At 43.5% G+C, this 21,914-nt stretch overlaps 1 long non-coding RNA gene across 1 annotated transcript; it reads left to right on the top strand.

Annotated features, from left to right (window-relative positions):
- The first annotated feature begins 4,039 nt into the window (after window positions 1–4,039).
- LOC133209658 (uncharacterized) lies at window positions 4,040–21,273 on the top strand. The gene is made up of 3 exons (XR_009724720.1): window positions 4,040–4,070; window positions 12,036–12,106; window positions 18,086–21,273. It is a non-coding gene; the product is annotated as an uncharacterized LOC133209658 (long non-coding RNA).
- The last annotated feature ends 641 nt before the right edge of the window (window positions 21,274–21,914 follow it).

Here is a 21,914-nt window from a genome sequence, read left to right on the forward strand (position 1 = left end):
AGTTTAGGTTTTAGCTTTCATGAAAGAGAGCAAAACTCCCGGGAGCCGCTTGTTTTGAGGATAGCTGCTGATGTACCAAACAACCTAAATGAATATATTCTGTTATATGGGACTTTTCAAGCAGGTGAATCAAGTATCTTGTTTCCAGCACACCTGGGCTTTGGCATCATCCCCCTGTATAAGGAGGGGTCTGAAAAGATCATTTTCTGTCTTTAGGCAGTGGGGCTTTATAGTGGCTTAGGATATCTTGAAGACTCAGGCCTTAATTTGCATCAGAATACGTCACTTGGACCCATGGCTCCCCTCATTTAGAACAACTTTGCAGGCTCCTGTCCCATTCCTTTTTTAGATCTACAAGCTGTAAATCTCACAAATGCAAAGTTTGCTCTCAGGTCTTTCCCAGGAGATTTACTTGTGGAGCAAACCCGTGTAGATGTTTTTCTGAAGCAGTGGTTTAGGAAGGGAGCTCTGACCCCATCTTAACCATCGAGGTGCAAACAGGCTGCTGTAATATTGTGTTGTTGAATTTTCCTTCCAGTGCTGAATGACACAGAGCTTGCCCTTTTCCTCAAATCTCTGCCCGATCGAGAGATGAGTGAGCTGGTAGCTACAATATCCAACAGCTTCACCAAGTCGAGAATGTGATGTCGGTGTAATAACGCTCAATTTTGCACACTTCAAATCCATTAGTAGCAATTACCTTACCTGAGGTGTTTTGAGTTAGTTTTAGCACAGCATTCTTGCAGTTGTTAGATAATGAGCATAATAATGTATACAGCATTTTCAAGTCTCTGTTTTTAGGTACAATAATGCCATTAGGATTCTATTTAGCAAATGTGTGCTTCACACAGAAAGTTAAGACTTTTTTTGTTCATGTTTCCCTCCTGCTTTTTCCATCACATCTCATGTCCTATTCTGTGCAGTGCTGGATTTCCTGAAAGAGCAGGAAGGTGTTTGAGCCACTGCACTTGTGTAAAAGCAGGGGGGGCCCGGTATACTGAGCACAAAACCAGGATGCAGGAGAGCAGGGTTGTGCTTTAGCCCTGCCACAGCCTGCTGGGCACCCTTGGGCAAGCTGCTGTGTCCTGTTTGCCCAAGGGATGAGGATGCTGACACCCTTGCAGCATAGTGGTAAGGGATGCATGTGGGCTATGTGGTAGTGAGAGATGCGGATGTTGCAGTACCTTTTGCTAGGAATGCTGGCTCAGTCATCTGTGCTGGGGGTCCTTGGGCCCCCCAAGATGCTCCTCTGCCCCACTGAGGCTTTTTTCCTTCTTTAGAGAAAGAATTTATAGCCCAGATGGGGAGTTACATCTGAGAGAGGATTCCACCTTGGGCCTGGGTGATAACAAGGGGTGGATGGTAAAGCAAAGGTGGCTGCAGCACACATTGCCCCATGCCTGCTTGTTTCCAGAAGTCAGTGATGTCAGACAGCTCTGCTTTGGGTGGGATAACCCTGCCCTTGCTCTGGGCACCCCAATAAACCACCATTACAAGGTCCCTCCTCATCAGGCAGACCCTTGCTGTCCTTGTAGCAATGTAAGCATTTCAGGAAAAGCTCAGATTTTATCCTTCCAATGAATTCCTTACCAGAGAACGAGGAAAGGGCTGAGGAGATATAATTGATGCCTTTGTAGATGTCACTGCTAAGGTCTCTGACACAGCTCATACCAGCACATTAAAAACAGCTCTAAAATGTTACAGTGCGCCTTTGGTATTAAACTGACCAAACACAAAAAGCAAAGAGAGTGTGGGCAGCCACACAAAATAATTTGGTAAACTGGCTTGTATTTGCAGTTGATGTGTTTAGAAAAAGAATAAGAGCTTGGAGAGCCTTCTCTGTTTCAAAAGGAACAGGTGGACATGTCTTTGGCAGATGTGCACCTTCTCTCCAGCTTTTTTGTGCTTAGATACTCTATTGAAAAGCAAAGCGATTCTTTTGGCATTGAAATCTCAACTTCTTACCTTCTTTTCACCTTGATCTTTCTCACCTCTTAGTTGCTCTGGCACACCGACTGCATGCCCACCCACTGCCTCCTCCTGCCCAGTTCACAACACTGGCTATGCCATGCTTAATGGAGGATGGTGGAAAGCTGTCCTGGTGGTGCTCCGCAAGGAAAACTGTGCTGGATTCCAGCACCCCACGGACAAGGACAAAGTGATGAGAAAGCACCCGGCCGCATGACGATAACAAAGCGCTGCTGGCTGTGGGGTAGGCAGGATGAAGGGGCGCAGAGCCTGTCCCCCCTCCTCTGCTGCTGCCCCTTCTCCCTGCCTGCACCACCTCCTGGCCCCTTCAGCTGCCACGGTGACTGTCACCTCCATCCGTCTGCTGCCCCGGATGTCTGCTTACTTGACAGCGGAGCCCCAGAGCTGACCCCGTGCGCAGGCTGCACGCTGAAGGGGAGCCGGAGGAGGCAGATATCACCTCTCCGTCACAGCGTGCCCAGGCTGCTCCGGGGGCAGCGCAGCAAAGGGCTGGCCCTGATCTTCTTGCATTGCCATCACCTACCCTGAAATTAGTAACAGCACGTCCAAGGTTAGTGGCAAATTCAGATACCCAAGCTGCACAGGAGGAGGGTGAATAAAGGACAGCGGTTGCCTATAGTATAAGCGGTTGCCTTAGACAATGCGTGACCTCTGAATTAAAAAGACCGGGATTAGCGGAGAGCTTTTTGCATTATTGGGCCCATTTACAAAAAGCTTTAGTCCTAATTGTATGGTACCACAGAGCTTTAACTTGAGCACATATTGGTTTTGTAACCTGATCCCCACATAAATCATAGTCGGTGAGAGCGGAACAATTAGTGCCTTAATCTACTGGAACTGCACAGTATCTTTAAATCTGAATTCTCCTGATCATTATGGGTGTTACAAGAGTCAATTAATTTACACCTCACACCAAATGTAATTAAATCCCACGATAACCTGACTGTGAAATGAATGGGGAAGGGGGAGGATGAGGAGCAAGGCGGGGAAAGACCTTTCCTCAGACCTCACGGCTTGCCACGGATGGAGGTGCTTCCTCTTCGGCTTTACAAAGCACAGAAGTCTTGGGTTGAGGGGGTCTTGATTCCTAATTTCATCCTGAGCTGCTGTGCACTCCCAACACAGCCTGCAAGAAAAGCATTCCGTGTTTGCTAACCCATTAAAGTGCCTGGGAAAAAAGGAAGGCCTTGATGTTGCAAAGAGCCCAATGCCTGTAGTTGGTCACCTAAGGGAATCCACTTATGACTCTATTACACAGTAAATTAGCAGAGTGGTTCAGTCAGGTATATTTATCATGAAGAGAACTGAAGATAATTAATACACTGCATTGAATGCAAATTGCACCCACAGCACTTATCTCATTTTCAATTAGCACAAATGTTACAGCACTGCAGGCTTGTTATGGTTTTACCATGGGCTGGGTAATTAATTTCTGTGAGCTACATATCAGACACCTGATAATGCCGTTTATTAATAAATGTCACCCCAGGTATCTGTTAGGAGAGGTAAATAAATTAAATGTTCCGTTGTCTGCCCTGTGCAAATCTATTCTTACAGCTCATTGCATCTTTTCACGTGTTTGTTTATCAAGGAGAATGACTACGGAGATTACAATGGCAAACAAAGGAGCACGAGGAACAATAATCTGGACCCAAAAGCGCTGTTGCTCTCAGAGGCAGCCCCAGTGCTGATGGCAGGAGCCATGCTGCCGCTGCCACACGTTTCCCTCCTGCCCGAGCGGCCAGGACCTGCCAGAGGAGTAGAGGTGAAGTGCCCCCAAAACCCTCCATTTTCAAGGAATTTGGCCTCTTTCTGGTGAATGTTTTTGCCTGTAACTCTGACCCACAGAGCATTTTATCATCTCTCTTCCTGCATCTGTGTTTGTGGTTGTAATGGCCAACATAGGATCATAGAATAGTTAAGGTTGGGAAGGACCTTAAGATCATCCAGTTCCAAGGCGCTGCCATGGGCAGGGGAACCTCACACTAGACCATGGCACTCAAGGCGCTGTCCAGCCTGGCCTTGAACACCGCCAGGGACGGAACACCCATGCAGCTCCCCCCGGCACTTGTGCTCCTGAGGTAATTCCATGTTTGTGTTTTCCCCTTTCCTCCCAAACCCTCAGGAAAGGAGGGTGGATGCGGGTGAACTCATTGTTCTGTCCCAGTGTGGTGGGCCCACAGCCATGGTGAGGGTTCCTGTGGCCGCCTCAGGGCCAGTGCTGGGAGGGCATGGCCTACGTCAGGCGTTTTGTGAGGGAACAAATAATGATTCCAGCAGGAATGAAGCAGCCATGTATTGTCTGACCTGTTCCCAGGCTTTGGGAAAAGAGGGGAGTGGGAGGAGGAGCAGTCTCAACAGGCTGATGGAGGGTAAAGCTGGGTGAGGCAGGAATCACTATGTCCCTCAGACCCTGCGCTTTCTCCTGTTGAGTGGATAGTTCATATCTGGCAAACTTTATGGCCAGCACCCACTTTCAAAATCTCAACATGAATCTCATCCCCTTTGTAAGGAAAGGTCCTTTTTCCCTCTCATTTGATGAAATCTCAGTCAGCCACACTAACAAAAACAGCTGAAAAAGCTCCAGCTGACCTGAACTGTGAGCTGTTAGGGTTGGAAAACATTCATGGTCAAACACAGCCTGTTGTGGCTTTTAGCTGCTCTTCTTTTGGGTCCGTTCAAAGCATTTCTGCTGCTCCTTCAGTTTTCACAGCAGAGACCTGTGCCACAAGCGCTGGTGGTGGATCCCTCTCCCCAGGAAAGATCCCAAGCAGGCAGCTGCAGTCACTCTAAGCTTTGCTTCATCTTAGACCATGCAGGCTTGATTAAATCAACACAGCCTCCACTGTGAGGGTGCCATTCAGCTGAGAGGGAGCTGCTTTATGTTGGTGATTTCTTACTGCAAGTGCAGAATGAAGGCAAGTAGAGCCATACTGTAAATACCTTAATTGTGATGAACATGAAGAGTTGTACCAGGTTGAATACACTGGAAAAATACCTGTAACTGACCATTATATTGGTAGAAATCTGATTACAGAACAAGCATCAATCTGTCTTGAACATAAAGAGAACTTACACCAAAAAATTAGATGCAATACAACAATCAGTCCCCCAGATACAGACATGTTTAGGACTAGCTGCAATATGAGCAACTTGAAAGTTACCTATGGGGAAGGAAGCCTCTTAGCAAGTGCACTCTTGCCACAATAATCAGTGTGAATTTCAGCAAACGCTGCTCTTAGTCAAAGAGCTTTCATCCTTTACACAGATCTTCATTACCTTTCTTAGTTTTATACAGTAAATAATTTCCATGTGGTTCCTGGTACTGTGACCTACCCTCTTACCATCGTCTGCTGTGATCTTTGAAGACTGCAGGACTTGGAGATAGTTCACTGTTTGAAGATGGGATTTACAAAAATGCCTTAAAAATACTGCAGCACTTGAAAAATCAATTTAAAAAAGTCTTATTTGGATTAAGGTTCATACTCTAGAGAAGAACATGTGATTTTTAAAGGCCAAATGACCTGCCAACAGCCTTTAAAACCACATTTACTATGCTGAGACAAATGTACAAGCTCTCAGTTTAAACAATTATAGTAATATCCATGCTGAGGAGCTGGCAATGTACAGAATTAATGCACATTCCTTATTTGAACAGGGACAATATGTAAAATAAAAATAGGGACAGTGAGTGCACTTTAGTATCTGAGTAAGACACATTTGGTTTCTTTCTGGTCAGATCCCGGTAACTCTCAGGCATAACAGGTCCAACATGGACTGCTGACCCGTGTGTGCCCTGCATGTTGGCACCCCTGTGTAGCTATGTTGGCCCTGGTGCCAGGGCCATGCCAGGCCAACTGTACCATGCTGACCAGGCTTTGGCTTCGCTGCTGGGACTGCAGAGCAAGGGTCTGCCATAGAGAACAGGCACTGTGGAAAACACTTCCTCCAGGAAGAGACCCTGCACCGTTTGTCAGAGCTTTCTAATGGGATCACGTGGCAAAACAAGGAGACTTTTACATGGGGAGAGGCCTAGGAAAGGGCCATTGGTGGCTGAGGTTGGGAGTAAGCTCATGTGGCTCATCCCCATAGTAGCCAGCTCCACACACCCTATTGATAAGCATCGTACCAGTGCATTGGTCACACACCGATTCCCTCTCTCACCTTCCTGCCAAGTGAGAAGTGGATGTAATGGAGCACCTTGGTTTTGTATTTCTGATGTTATTATTTATGCAAGTCAGAGAAATATGCCTTATGATGGAGGGGAGGTTTGGTAAAGTTTTTCATTCCCTGAAGATGTTAAATCCACAGGCTGAGGGCTCCGGACAGATGTGTGTGATTCTTTCTGCAGAGAGCTCATCGGGCTGGTGGAGCGAATCTGTCAAACGTTTCCTTTGCTGCAGCTCTATACAAAGTGTTAGATGTGACGAGGATGATAAGAACGAAGACCATGAACTCAATTAGGGATTCCATGGGAAGCTGGTGCCAGGCCCAATGCCAGGTTTGATATGCCTTTGTCACTGAAGAGATGCGTTGCAGCAGCAAATGAAGTTTTCTTAGCATGAATGCTGCGTGCTTGCATATTTCAAATGACTATAGTCCAGCTGAGAAGTGACACAGCCATGAATAACAGAGACAAGGTCATCACCTGCCACGGTGGCAGAAAGCCTCCTAGCCAATGGAAGAGAATAGGACTGTTACTTGCAGAGGGTGCTGTGGGAAAACATAGCATCAGTAACAAATCCAAGAGCACTCTTAAATTATAAACCAAGCACACCAATTGTGGAAATGCACCATCCTGCCAGGCACAGTGCACCCAAGTGACAAGCTCTTAAAGATGCTTTCCTGTCTCCCATCTGTCTTACCTCTGTTTAGATTGGAGTTAACCAGCCGTTTTTCTTCCACTGCCACGTTGGCAGTAGCAGCGCGTTTACGTACACAGAAATTTAGGTTTACCTGTATTTTCCCTGCCTATTTCTGGTAATTCAGTTTGTTCCATGTCACCTACTGGCTCTGTATAGAGACAGGAAAGCATCATAAGGAATACAGATCAGAAGCCCACAGGAAAGAGGAGTGTAGTGCTGAAGATAACACTTTTTTCACAAGTCGTGGGGTATGTCCCAGTAGGAATGACTGCATTACCCTGGACTTCTGCCACCTATCAAGCAAGACAGCAATATCTCACAGTTAATGCTGAAGTCAAGGAGGATGAGGATGGATGTCTGCTCTCTCTGCACTGACAGGAGGGCGTCATCCATCAATGCCACTCAAATAGCTCCAGTTCCACAGCCTACCTTAAATCCAGACTGTGCCAGATCTAAAAGATTCCCTTCTAGCAGGTTTAGCCCAAGTTACCCTTTGCCCAGCGGCTGCAGGATCTTTCCTGGGAATTGCAAACCCTCTTGGATGTTAGTTAGGAAGAACTCATGTCAGCAGGGTGGATTAGCTCAAGGCTGGGTGAGAGTTAATTCCCAGACTGTTGGTAGTTCTTGGTTAGTGTCCCCTGAGTTCCCTCTTTCAAGACTTCAGCCTTCTGGGTTGGGCTCTGGAGCAATCCTGGACAGATGGCAGCGTGAGGAAGCCAGACACTGTCGCTGGGTTAAATCCAGGACAAACAGATACTAAAACAGAGTGAGTTCTGAGGTGCAGCCAGTGCAGCCAGAAGCCCTGTCCTGTCAGCACATTGGTAAATACTCCTCTGATGAGCTGGGCGAGAGCACTTTCTAGGATTTTTAAATGAGGCTGAGTTTGGCCAGATGTAAAAGAATGCTCTTGCTTTTCATAGGAGAGGATGGGAAGCACTTACGGAAGATAGAACTGTTTGGACTTGTGTTGTAGGCATACAGTTAAAAAATAAGGAACTTAAGTGGGAATCTAGTTAAAAATTGGAATGTTACTGTGGAAAAAGCCTGAACAGATACAAGGGCCTCCTAAAAGGTCAGGATGAGCTGGGAACAATACTAACAAAGAGTAGGCTTTGGCCTTGTGTAGGTGGATTAAGAAACAGGGCTAAGGAATTTCTTAGCAGAAAAGACTATCCTTGAAGACTGGTACATCCTGAAAACACATGGAAATCATCAATATATGACTTTGATATGTCACCAACACATGATTAGGGTGTCCTTTCAATGAACTGTCCTCATTACACCCTCATTATAACATTAAAAATCATGCCTATAGGTCAAAAGACCCCTTTTGACCTCATTACACCCTCATTATAACATTAAAAATCATGCCTATAGGTCAAAAGACCCCCACCCAACTTTAAAGGCCTTTCCCTGAACATGTGTAGTTAGAAATGAATGAGCCAATCTGTAAATTAACTGACCAATTGGTAAATTGTGAGAGGGTTATGGGGAGTTACTAACCTCAACTGAATTGTTTTAATATGGGAATTTTGTATGGAGTGGTGTGCTAGCTTTGTGGGATACCACCTACAACCCCCTTTCCCCCTCAAACTTGGAATAAGCTCTTGTGTGTGAGAATTGGCTATTGTGCACCAGGTGATGGATCCTGTTTTTAGGACATCATTTGGATCCTGCAAAGAAGCTGAATTCCGCTTATGAAGAAGTGACTGATCCCTCCTGCTAATTAAGTTGTAGGAAAGGGCAATGGGTGAGGAATGCATCCATTCATCAGTATGATTTCTCCTTTGATGAATGAGAACCACTATGATACTTGCAGTATATGTATGTACTGATACTGGTGATGGCAGCATGCAGTGGTGGTCCTGGTAACTGCTGGCTGCCCCATCCTCAGGCCACTGCTGCAGGGTGGAGGTGAGGAATGCTGGCTTGCACCACATCACGCACACCAGTGGGACCCACTTGTCCATTGTGCTTTGCCTGACTTGGGGCACACTCAGCCAAACCCTGGCTGTGCTCAGTGCTGCGGAGGCTGGGTGGGCCCAGAGCGTTGTTCCTCTGTGCAGATCAGTGTGTGTTGAAGTGCCTTGGGAAGAGAATTACAGAAAAGAGAAAGTCTATTAGCTGCCTCTATTTAGCTCCCTATGATTATTTATGTCTACATGTGAGATCTCTTTTGATTCCTCGGTTACTCCTGGATGTTGATATGGAGGAGGTCCATGGCAGTGGTTACTATGGTTTGGTTGGGACTGAGGGAAAATAAACATGAATAGCCTCAATGGGCAACAACTTTTCCCTTCCTGCCTTGTGGGTTTATGTCAAAGCCTTGAAGTCTTTATATTCCAGTAGTTTTTCTGTAGGTACGTGTTAATTACGTGTTTATATTCTTCGAAATACAGATTTACGTTTACCTGTGTATCAAGATGATTAGTGGGTACCAAGCAACTGATTACACTTGTAGCCAATCATGTGCCATTAACGGTGAAGAACGGCAGGCATTATTGTTTCAAATCTCATTCGGTTTGGCAAGGGTGCAATGGTAAAAAAGAACAGCAACATCAGTGGCTTGAATATACAGGATTTTTCATCCTCAGGCATCTTTAGCAGCACAGTTTGATTAATATCTGTATATTGACTGGCATGTTCTGTTGCCCCTAGAGAAAATGTAATAGGTTGTTTACTCCTTTTCTTGAGGGTTTAGATTTCAGAAGACTAAAAGCAATAAGGAATTACCCCATTTTTACCCTTAGAGGAAGGCAGTCAAACTTGATGATCCTCATAATTGACCCACAACCTGAAGAATTATGTGCAAAGTTCTGTGAGCTATTTAGCTGACTGAATTACAACATGATGCTTATTGTTATACAAACATGTTACTGATTTAGCAAACACAAATTCAAGCAGAGTATTGTTTGCCCCCACTACAAACAGGACGGAGTTCATGATAAGCATACATGTAATAAAGGTAAGATGACATTAGCAGGCAGAGAAGAGGGTCAAATGTTTAATCTCAGACTAAGTTCTTGCTTAAAGCAGGCAGTTTTCTGTCAAACAAAATGAGGCATGAATCTTTGCTGCTTTTAGTGAATTGTTTAAATTTGAGGGAAGAGGTAAAAAAGTGCCAAAACCCCTTTTCTTTTAAGCATTTCTAAACAGTCCAACATCATCTACAAGGAAAAACTTTGATTCTCAACTGAAAATACTGTTTCATTTTCAAGATTTTATAAAACAGTTAAGAAAGGATAAAATATATATTAAATTATTTTGTTTTTACAATACAGAAATGGCATCATAAGTTGCCTTTTTTTTAGTGATAACCTTCTGGAAACTTCTTTAGGTCATTACAGTTCTATGTTTTTTGATTTGGCTTTGATTTGATTTGGCTGCCTATAGCCACCTGAACAAATCTCATAGGAAGAAATGTGAATTTCAAGATTCCCAGTTCCCAGAAACTGCTAAAATGCCCTGATTGTTGGAGTTAAGTAGGAGAGTCAATGGGATGCTGTGGACTTCACTTCCTTTGGGGTCAGGAACTTCGGAGTTTAATCTTGCTGCTGTGAGAGTCAATAGACAATGTGGGCAGGATCGAGCCCATTGTAACTGATCCCACGAAGCAGAAGTTTTGCCTATCCAGGTGTTTTCTTACTGCTAATGAATCTACAGTGTAAGAAAATCACCTTGACCCTGTAGTACGTGCACTTCTTTGCTGTCGTTAACGTCATTAAGGTCCTCAAAATCCTGCTCAGTGCTGTAGCTATCGAGCTTCACCACCTAAGGACTTTTTGTTTTGGCAATCTTGGCTCTAACAAGGAAGCAAAGGTGGTTGTGAGTGAAGATGAGGCTGGGGGTGGGGAGGATTCTAATCAGCAAGTGATCCGAGAATAAAGAAAGGTTACCTGTTTGTTTGTCAACAGGAGGAAGTAAATAAGAGTTAAAAAAACCCGAGACACCAGTCAAAGGCAATCAAATATGTATTTAATTAAAGCAAACATAAAAATTAAAGTTACATGTTGAATCAATAAACAGCACTTTTTTCTACATGCATTTTGAACAAGACAGATCAGAATCTTGCATGATGAAGACATAATGTGTCATAATAATTAGGAGCACAGACAAAAGAACAGCTAATCAACATGCAAATTTATGCAGTTCTGGCGATTCAGATGAGGCAGATTTCTACCTCTTTTTTTGCTTGATTCATCTTCATTGCTAATCATCTGAAGGCTGCCAAATGTTCACTGACACTAATGTATTATAGGTCAAGAGAGGCAGGTCTTCACCTATTACCCCCACAAACAATATGCTTTCCTTCCCTGTTTCCTCTTCAGGATTTTCAGCAATTACTGCCAGATGCAATCAGACTCCTTGAATAGGAGCAACTGGGGCTTGTTTGTGGCTTGGATTCATTAGAATCAGGAGGATGAAGAAAGGAATAAATTACTTAATTGCACAAAAAAGTTGCAGCCAAAGTGATGGTGAGAGAAGCTGATTGTGTAGTTGCGTATTAGGCCACTCTTGGAATGGAGGATCTTAGAATAGCTGGTAGTTTGGCCTTCCTGATTCAGACAGATTTGGGTGTCCTCCAAAACAGATGGCTCCACACACCATCTATTCTTCTCTTTGTCAGGTTTTACCATTTATTTGATCTTGTTCATCTATGATGCTAGTTGTATTAGATGTAACACAAATATGCATTCAGATCATATCCATTTAGTCTTGCATCCCAACTTTTATTCTTTTAGCCTTGTTTGATGAGATGATCAAGTTGAACAAAGCTCTTGTTGTCCTATTCCCGCACAACATCCATACATAAAGCACCAAAACCCGTGACTAAAGCCTTGCACAGACAAATAACTCTCCTGTGTCACAGGTTTTAAAGGTTTATTTCTCCCTGTTTTAGCAAGCAGCCCCCAGCTCTGGCAAACGATAGCCAGGCACAACAAATAGTTAATCTTTATTTGATCCCATAGAAACAAACATTTGCATATGCCCAAGCAAAACTGCCCTCCTCCCATCCTTATGCTGAGACCCCTGTTCAGATATTCTCTTCAGGTTCCAGGCCATGTGTTATGCTTGTGGGTGGTCTTAAGATCTTAAAGAAAAGCTTTGCTCTGTGAAGTCATGCAGTACTGTATGCAATTAAGAGGGTTTTTTTTCATTTTTATGTATTTTTTTTGGCAGAACCCCTCTATATTTCCTAATTTCATCGCTGTGGGGAATAATCAACGCCTTGTGGAAGAGCTGCCCTTCAGGTAATGGTTAACATTAACTTTTCCAAACTGAGGTATGTGGTTAGGGGTTCACCTTCTGCATGTTCTGCTGATCCCATCACTGCTCCACAGTACTGCTCACTCCTGGGGGCTGGAGCAGGGTCACACATGCTTTCTGATCCCTGTGTCTGAAGTGCATGTTGCTGTGTGTGTATTTGTAGGAAAGCCTTGGCAGCTGGGGGAGTTGGGGTATTCCTCCTTTGCCCAGATATTGGGGGGATCTGTTACCAGAGAGGGGCAGGTCTTCATGCAACACGATGTGGTCCTGGATTGCAATGAACTTTCAAGATCTGTTACTTTCTCTTTTGGTCCATCCAGCCTGATGGATGCTCAGTAGTGCTGCTTAACTCTGTGGTCATGTTTGGGTCTTGAGTGCAAAATGCAGGATTTTTGGGTACAAACTGGAGTTTGTAAAAGGTGTTAACTTTGTTTTCAAAGTAAGATGAAACACCCATGGGTATGGTAGTGCAGTTGCAAGGCTGGAGGGAATGCTCAAGCTCACAGTTTTCAAGGAGACATGCTGGACACCCATGTCCTGCTGAGGCTGGTGACCTACAACTGTTTGCTGCCCTTGGGGGCAGCCATTCAAACACCCTCAGATACCTTCTGTAGTATTTTTAGAGGCCATGTGTTGATACAGGTTCATGAAGTTCATGTGCCCTTCAGGTGGCAGCTTTGCTTTTGAGACTGAAGCTGATGGAAATTTCGGGTCAGAATCCCTGCTGCATGGCCTTTGGTGGCTGTCACATCCCTTGTCCTCCCATCAGCCACTCCATGATGCCCATGTGGCTTTAGTCCCAAGGTTTCTCTGCTCCTCTCCCTGGATTGGAGGAGAAGAAGCATCATGTCCCTGGGAAGCAGTAGGGCCAATCAAATAGCTCTCCTTGCCCTGCAGGGCAAATCCTGTACCAGAAGCAAGTGTGATTTTAATTTGGGGTGTTCCATAGGACACTTGTGAATGCATTTTATTGCAAGTCTTGAGACTTAGTTTTATTACAACAGGGGGAGATATTTGAAGGCACAAATGCATTTAAGTGCTTGCCTCTCTTTTCAGCATCAACAGGAGTTATGCATCTAAATGACCTTTGTGTTTGAGGGAAATACTCAGCCTGAAATGGGGAGAGCCCATGAATCTGCTGTATGATGAAGCCAGTGGGTGAGGCTACACTGAACTGCTTTTACTTTTTCTGTTGGCTATTTCATTTTAAAATTGCCCTCACATCCTTCATTTTCTATAGGCTGGGCTTTAGTTTGCTACAAAGCGTTGTGGTACCACGTCTCAGTAAAAATCCTCCTAGATGGCTTTGTGATAAGAAGACCGAGAAAATCCCACACAAGGAACTTGTCTTTGTATAGGTGATACCTGCCTGCTTTTCTGTCTAAAGTTATAGAGATTCAAGAGCTGATGGTGTCTTACAAAGGCTCCCTCTATCTGAGGGTCCTCTCAGAAAGGCGGGGGGGAGCTTTGCTTTGACAGGCTTTAAAGTCTGTGTAACCTCTTGCAGAATGGCCTTTGCTTTCACAGCTTCTCATGTTGCACCATGTCCTGATTTCTACACTTGCATTTATCACTGAAACGTGGCCTGACCAGCTTGGGTGAGCAGTGTTCAGTCTGAGGGCTGCTTGCTTTGGGTATTCACCATGTTTTACTCTGTTGGGAAACTATCCCAATGCACAGAATAATATTAACAGCATCCAAATGAATGACTAAAGTGCTATGAATAGAAACCTGAGGGAAGGTGAAGGATGCAGATGAATACTCTGCCTGAAATACAGGAGCACTGGTAAAGCTTTGGGTAAATAAAAGGCCGTTTGTGCAAACGTTGTTGAAAAGGCTATGGACACGGAGCAAAATGTCCTTTGCGATGCTCGTGTTTGTGAGTGATGATTTAACTAGGCCTAAGCACCTATTGGGCACCTGTGGCCATAAGCATCTGTATTTGCTATTAGCAGTGTTCTTAAAATGCTGGTGTTTCCTATTAGAGCAAGGCACAGGCCTGGAAAATGTGTTTTTTTTTCTGTGTGGATCTAGCATGTCTATGGGTAGACCACCATATTTCATGTGTGTGCAGGGTGGAGGTTCAAAAGGTTGCTGTCCTTTTGTGTCAGGAGTGGCATACGTCACCTTGCTGGTCTCTGAAGGCTCTTGAGGAACTTCTGCCGATGGGTGAACTCATTTGTTCTGACAGTCTATTGCCTCCTTTGTTTTGACATATTTTCACTCTCCTCTAAATGTTTCCTGTTTTCATGAATCTTCCCCTTCTGCTGCATTTTCCTGTGTGTGTTTTTTGTCTCCCAGATGTTGTATGACTGGCTATTTCAGTCACTCTTTGCGTACTATAAAACCAAAGAAAAAAATGCAAGTGGAAAAACCCCACGGTGGAATGACAGTGTATTTTCCATGCACGTCACACATTGGATGAAACATGTTCAACTGATACGTTAAACATCTATCCAAAATATTGCAATACAAAGTGGTTAATTATTGTATCTAGTATATGAGTTGGCATCTGCTAGTTCAAAAAGCAAGATGCTCTTTTAAAATAGCAGTGATTTGCTAGCAGTGATGGATTTGATATTTGTTCAGTGCTTGAACCTGTTTAAGCACAGATTTGTTTAATATAGGTAGTTTAGGATCATGGACTTCTATGGAAAAATACGATGTACTTATTAAATGGCCAAAATACACAGACGTATAGGGCAGGATATTTGAAGATGCACACAGTAGCTCTTATTCTGACTTCCTAATGTTCAGTGCTTCTGAGAGCCAGGCTGTTTATTTAGGTGCCTAACTGCATGTTTCTACACTTGAAAATGTCAGCCTCCCTTGTAAAGTTCACTCTTTGCTTACCAAGGTAATTATATCTATATTCAAGCATAGTTATCTGGGGTAGTTCTCCTGTATAGCATAGTTTATCTGTACTAGTACACAGTGCTTGCTGGGAGGGCTGAAATGGGATGATCTCCTTAGTTTTACATCTATGTAATGCCTGTCTTTGACAGCTGGTTGCTGCAAACTTTGCAGTGGTAAAAGAAGACAAACCTGGGTCCTGAGCTCCAGAGGTTTTGCCCATTCACATCTGAGATTTAGCTGCCATGTGTATGTGTTGAGAAATCTCACACTGGAAATGAACAACTAATGTACAAACCAGATTATTTGGAACAGACAGAGACCATCTTTAAAATACTTCTCTCAGCCTTCACTTCAGATCTGCAAGAGAACATTTTCCAAGTAAATGCCCTTGAAGCATGTCTCTTCCCCCCCCACTTCACTTGCTTTATGAATGGGTGTCACTAGGTGAAGCAGCTGTAGAGTCTACAAGCACACTTGGCAAGATTTTCTCCAAGTCCCAACTGGTGGGGTAAGCATTTAACCAGTACACAGATCCTTGGGAGATGTCTGTAGTGCATACCCAACTGTTTCAAAAAACCCAGGTGTGAAAAACACACTGCCTTTGGGCAAGCTGATCACATATAAATAAATGGTGAGTTCAGTGCTGCTGTAGTGCGTTAGGCTTGTCATGCCCATCCAGCCAACAGGATTCACTGAGTGGGTCCAGTGTAGGGGAAGCTTGACTTATGAAGCCATCAGAATCAGACTCTTCCTTGCCATCTGGTCTGGCTGTGGAATGGTAAATCTTGTCCTTACCTTTCGGTGGATTCAGATTTAGTTCCGTTATATGAGAGCTCTGGTGAGTTTTCTTTAGCTCTGCTACTTTTCAGTGCATCTCCTTTTGTTTAGAGAAGCTGCCTCTGACCTAACCTCTCTATCACTGTAGTCCTCACTGGCAGGTGAAGATGGGCATAATGACCTACAAGACAGGATCCCAGAATTTCTGCTTACTCCCTTTCTTCTCACGTTACTACCTGAACGTCCTGGAGGATGATGAGGGTCAGAGGAATTCAGCCTATAAATGCAATTAAATCCTTCAGAGCAGAAAAATTCCCTTCACACATGTTGCTGACTGATGGTGGCATTCAGTCCTTTGCCCACTGATCTAGGAACTGCACGCTAGACAAGAGCTCCCAGGTTGTGATACACTGGTAACCCGTGATGTGCAAGACACTTCAAAGTGGCAGCTAGTGTGCCAAGCGCAGAGGTGGAACCCTTGGCAAAAAGGATTTCAAAGCTCTTGGTTTAAAACCATGGCACACATGATTTTGAAGGGTGGTCTCACCAGTAAGTCTTCCCTTGTTCCTTCTTGTATTCTGAGAATGCCACCAGACACTGCCAAGTGATTGGGGTGTTATCATGCACTCACCCGAGAGAATACCACCAAACACTGCCAAGTGATCGGGGTGTTATCATGCACTCACCCAATCCTTTTACCAGACAGGCTTGTTGGCAGATGATTTAGGAAGTCCAGGAGTTTGGACCCTTGATGGCAGCAAAGTCTTCTTCTCTTTAAATGTACAACGTATTTTCTCTGCCCTCTTAAAAGACAATGGTACCTGGGATTTCTTTCAGATCCAGATGGAAAGCTTTTGTTAAAGGGAGTGGTAATGAGGCTTAGCAAGATTTGTTTTTTATTAAGAAAAGATCATCTGGTGCTTGCTTTTGGAGCTGGTTACTCATGAAGGTTTCTAATTCAGGGTCTTAATTTTTGTAAAGCGTGAATTACAAGAAGTCAGAAGAATGATGCGAAGAGCATTTAATAATGCACATTCACAAAGAAGTGGTGTAACTACATTAATTAGGCAAGTCTTGCGTAAAGATGCAATGTAATTATATATTTGAGACAGTTAATTAGGGAGCTACTTGGAAATTTCAGTGAATATTAAGGTAATTATACATAAATACTATAACCATTAAGACTGCACCCATAATGAAAGCAATAACTAATTACATAAATAACAGCATACTTATGTTTTTACATTACCAATACCTAACAATACTTCCTCTCTTTCCCTGCTCCCTTTGCAATGCAAATGACAAAACTTCCATTTTTAATTCAGATATTCTTGCAAATTGTTGGGGAAACAATGAACTTTCCTCTTGTTCTCCTTCTCTAGAGAAGGCTGGACAACTGGAGTTATGCACACCTAGCAGGAAGGCAGTTAAGCATACTGTAGATGTCTGCAAGGTACATGTAGAACTTCTCATGGCTGTCCTTGGATTTCACACAAGCCCAGGTCTGAGAAGCTTAACAAAGAAATGGTATAAGTGTAAAGATAATGATTTACACTGTTCAGGCAGCTTTCATTTAATTGATACTGAATGTTAGATGAATGGCTCTTATAGAAACTGAGGCCTGCATTTCATAGTGTTGGGCTTATGGCAAATGCCTGCTCTTTGATAAAACATTTCTTACCATTTATTTCTGTCAGGGTTTGGTGTATTTGTCTGCTAGCACGTTCATGTTCACCTAAATCTAACAGCTTCCAATGATGAAGTATGGCAACTACTAGTGTGCTGTACATGTTGCTATCATTTTCTCATGCTACATCATCAGAACTGAAACTCAGGCTCTCTCAACCCGTAAGAACTACTAAACTAAGAGCTTTCTATGAGGAGCAGCCCTACTGACTCAGCCGAAATAGAGAGTTGTTCCTTGCAAATATAGTTACTGAGTTGATGATAGTTTCTAGCAATTCTCATCTAAGGATCTGAGAATGTCTCAAAAGCTCTAATAGATAAGGGCTCAAAATGAATCTGTGGTTCTGCAAACTATGATGATGCAGATTTACAGGTGGGGAAACTGAGGCACACAGAGCTCAAGTGACTTGTCCAATGTCATGAAGAACATCCAGAGTACCACTGTAAGTCTTTCTGCTCTGTTTTAGTCACAAACTCCTCTCTCCTTCCAGAGGGACATGGCACAATGTTTGGGGGTCTAGCAATGGTGCTATTTCTTTCCTTGTTAATCTTCTCGGAATAATTAAATTGACCTGGTGAGATAGTGAAGTTCACAAAGGAATGATACTTGCAGCCTGTTGTCCATATTATTATGTTTCCATCAGACATCACAACTAGCTCTCTGAAAGGACCCACAGCAGCATGGGCTCTGTGCACGTTTGCAATACTGAAGTCCCTGTTCTTCAGAACAAGGTTATATCTGTGTCTCAGCTGGTGCCTGAGACTTCTGCACACTTGCATGTCCTGAATGTGAAAGAAACAATGAAAGCACTTCTTTCCCTGCTAAGTCCCATTTCTATTAAGATATCTACAGTAAGGAGTAAATGCTGAGGCAAAGGTAAGGATGATTTAGGACAACACAGTAAATTCTGCTGCACTCTCATTGCAGACTCCAAGGTGAGTAGCTCTGTGCAATGGAACCATATTTTTTTAGCTTAAGAACAGTGACCAATAACGATTCCTGCCATAAACTTGAAAACATGTAAAAGGCTGGTGGGACCTTTCAAATTATTACAATTCTAGGTAGATTGTGTCATAATTTTGAGCTGGTTAATCCTTTGAATCTCTATAATGATTGTACTGTATGGGCTTACACTGTGGCTCACGTTCCAAGCCAGATCAGGTCTTAGAACTTTTCTTGTAGTGAAATACCTTCATTACTTTTTAAGCTCTTCATTTCTAGCAGAGTGAGATTGGGGGGAGCTGACCTTTGTTGTCATTGTAATACATGGGCACTGAACTTTGCATGGATCTGTTGGAAGAGGGTTTAATTAGGAAATACTGTAGTGGTAGATAGGCTACCAAAGATAAATTGTGTCACATTGCAGTGGTATCTTTCTCTGAGTTTGTGACCAAGAGAAATATAGTCGCTCTAATTCATCAAGATTTCTGTAAAGTGTTTATTGCAGTGGTTTAAAATGTGAAAGGAAAGAATTCAGGCTGGAGAACATAGGGCACAATAAATGTAAAGAAATGGCTATAGGAGGATTGCTGAGAACTGAGCTGAAAGGACTGTCAAGGGAAAAGCACAGTAACGAGCAGAGTATATTAATGATCAGTCTTGTGACCCATCTGAACAGTTTTATTTGTGGCCACAGCAGAAAATGTGTGCAAATGCAAAGTCTGGAAGAGACAGAAAGCTGTGAGGCCTTGACAATTGAGAGAAGGACTGACCCTGACAAGAGGAGAAATGGAAAATGGATAAAATTAAGTACTAATAAACCACAAGGTCATGCAGATGTTGGTTTTTTTTGCTCTGAGCAGGAGGCTCATCAGCTGGAAGAAACACAGAAGTGTTTTGCTGAGTCTCACAATGACTGACAACTGCTGGAGCTCAGCGACAGCAGGGAAGGGAAACGTTCCCTGAGATGCTCCCCTGGATGTTGCATCAGGGGAAGCATATCCAGGAAACATGGGATTCCTGAGTACTTTTGTACAAGGCACTGGGGAGATCCAGAAAAAGAGAGTCCAGAAAAAGGGATATTACATTGGGATAGGAAATGGGGAATAAAAGACTCTTTAAGTTTAGCAAAACTAAAACTGAGTAGGGGTATGTTGCTCTCTATAAATATATTATCAGAGTAAGTGGTGAGAGAGAACTGATTAAATTAGGGGTGAACTGAAAGCCTTGTGAACAATTGACAGGAGCCAGCTGAACAAATGTTCTTTGGAAAAGGGCTAAAGATTTTTAATATCATGAAGTTTTGGAGCAGCTTTCCAATAGGAGTCACAGGGTCAAGAAGACTACCTGGTTTCAAGAAAAATCTTGAGGAATTTATCAATAAGATTGTGATGTTGTGATATCAATGAGATATGATGTGTCAAACGTAGCAGCGGATGACCTGGGAGGACTCTTCCAGCCCTACTTCCTATGTAAAACTATTCAGCAGAGCCCCTGGTCTCCAGAGCATTCTCCTGTAAGAATACTTCAATAGCAAGCTGGGGAAAATGGCTTTTCCTTTGGATTCTTTCTTTGCCCTTATCTATACAGAAGACATAGATCTGATCAAAGTGCCAATGAATCTTGTGGTAGGTTGGATGCAGATCTCTATTATCTGTATGACAATACCTCTCAGAGGTCCTTCTCATTACTGGGGCCCAGCTATTTTCCATGACCTGACTTTTATGATCCCTGTTCATCTCTTAGCTAAATCCATCTGAAGCTGTTTCCTTGATAGCCCCTTTAATATTTTGCAGGTTTCTTACAGTTCTTGTATTCATGTAATCTTCTGAGGTTCTTCAAAGCAAACCAAACCATCTTCTGCCTTTCAGGGTGCCATCAGCTAGCCAAACCCATGAGTAGATCCCTAATTCTCCAAGACAAGATCAATAGCAAATCACCCTCCACTATCCTGAAAAGATCTGACAACTCAGTCTAGTTGTAGCTACTGAAAGAACTGTTAATAATGGATGATGACTGACAAAATTCATAGGTGTTAAAGGAGATATACCAGGAGCACGGTGCTCATGGGTGCTGCTCATTGATTGACAGCCCCACCAGGTTAGAGGTTACCCGTGGAATATAGCCTTGATGGCCTAGGATGAAATGTTCCTTCTGACCCTTCTGTAAGCTAGTGATATAAAGCGCTGGCTAACATATCATTAACTTGCAACACCATGATGATGGGATTAAGACCCAGAGGGCTTTATCTCTACCTTATTAATGGCAATTAAAAGCTGCGTGACAGTTTTAAAACTTGTTGATGTAAGGAAAGTTAGTACCTGTCTTCCAGCAGCACAGTAAATAATTGTCTGGTTGCTTTGCTTTTCGTAATCTGCCCGTGCAGCTGTATATTATCATTATTTTGCTGCAAATACAGCTTTTCGATTTATCAACAGAAGAGCAGGTAAGGCTCTATGTAAATAATAATGAAGGACACTTCCAGGTTGGATTTTTTCCCGTTCAGACTGCAGAGCGTGAAAGAAGCAGAGGATTTTCAAAACTAATATCTGTTAGAGCTGGTTTTCAACACCTAATTCCCCCAGAAGTTTTAAACCCAGTTTTAGTTACTGCAGACTTCTCCTGGCTAATTCAGAGGGAAGGTATTAAAAACTCTCCCTAACCCTCTTTAGATGTGAGTGTTTATCCCTTGTTGGGTGCTAACCATTGGTGGAGCTATACTGGTTTCATGGCAAGAAGTTTCATGCCTCTCATCCTTCCACATATACAAGGAAATGTGACTACTGACACAGCAATGCTGAGTGCTATGAGCCAGAACCAGCTCTTTACATGCTGCTTCTGTTAAAATCTCGGTCCACATTAGAAAGAAATGATCGAACTTAAATGTGTGCTCTCTCTGGGAAGTCCCCTCCCTCTCAAACATTTAGTGACTGTTCTTGTGATCTACATAACCTGAGTATTTAACTACTCTGGTTGTGGCATCTCATTTTACTCACTCCTGTTTCTCTCTATGAATGTGCTTTGGGTGCTGTTTCATGAGAACTGGCTGTCATGGTATTGGGGGACCTCACATCCTGTGAATCTTTCTTGTTCCCTTGGGAAGCACAGGTTTTGTGCTCCCAAAAGCTGGTCTTAACTCTGCAGAATAAGAGAGGAGCAAAAGCATCCATGTAGCCCCCAAAGATACTTGTCCCCACTTGTTCTTCAGTGAGCAGGGAGAGAGGAGCTAGGACTTCCTTCTTCTGTATTAAGATTTGCTGCGTCTTTGCCTCAGTATTACAGAGGCTGGAGAGTCTTTAAGGATTTGGTATTGCTCTCTTGCTTTCTGACTAGAGAAAAGGAGTCTTTGCTTTTGCCACTGCTGTTCTTTCAGAGGTGCTGGTGGCTGTGGTAGCCTTCAGTGGCCTGTGCTTGGCTGTGCCAAGCCAGCTTAAGGACTCCCACTGGGTGCTTTCTCCCCCCAGCTGCCCAGAAGGTGTGGGACTGGGAGATGGTGCCTGTCATTGTAGCCTCTTGCCACTCCGAGGCAGAGA

The sequence above is a fragment of the Neopsephotus bourkii genome, unplaced genomic scaffold, assembly GCF_033783945.1.
Source record: "Neopsephotus bourkii isolate Nb327-2 ecotype Australia unplaced genomic scaffold, CSIRO-AGI_Nbou_v1 NB_354, whole genome shotgun sequence".
Classification (NCBI taxonomy): domain Eukaryota; kingdom Metazoa; phylum Chordata; class Aves; order Psittaciformes; family Psittacidae; genus Neopsephotus; species Neopsephotus bourkii.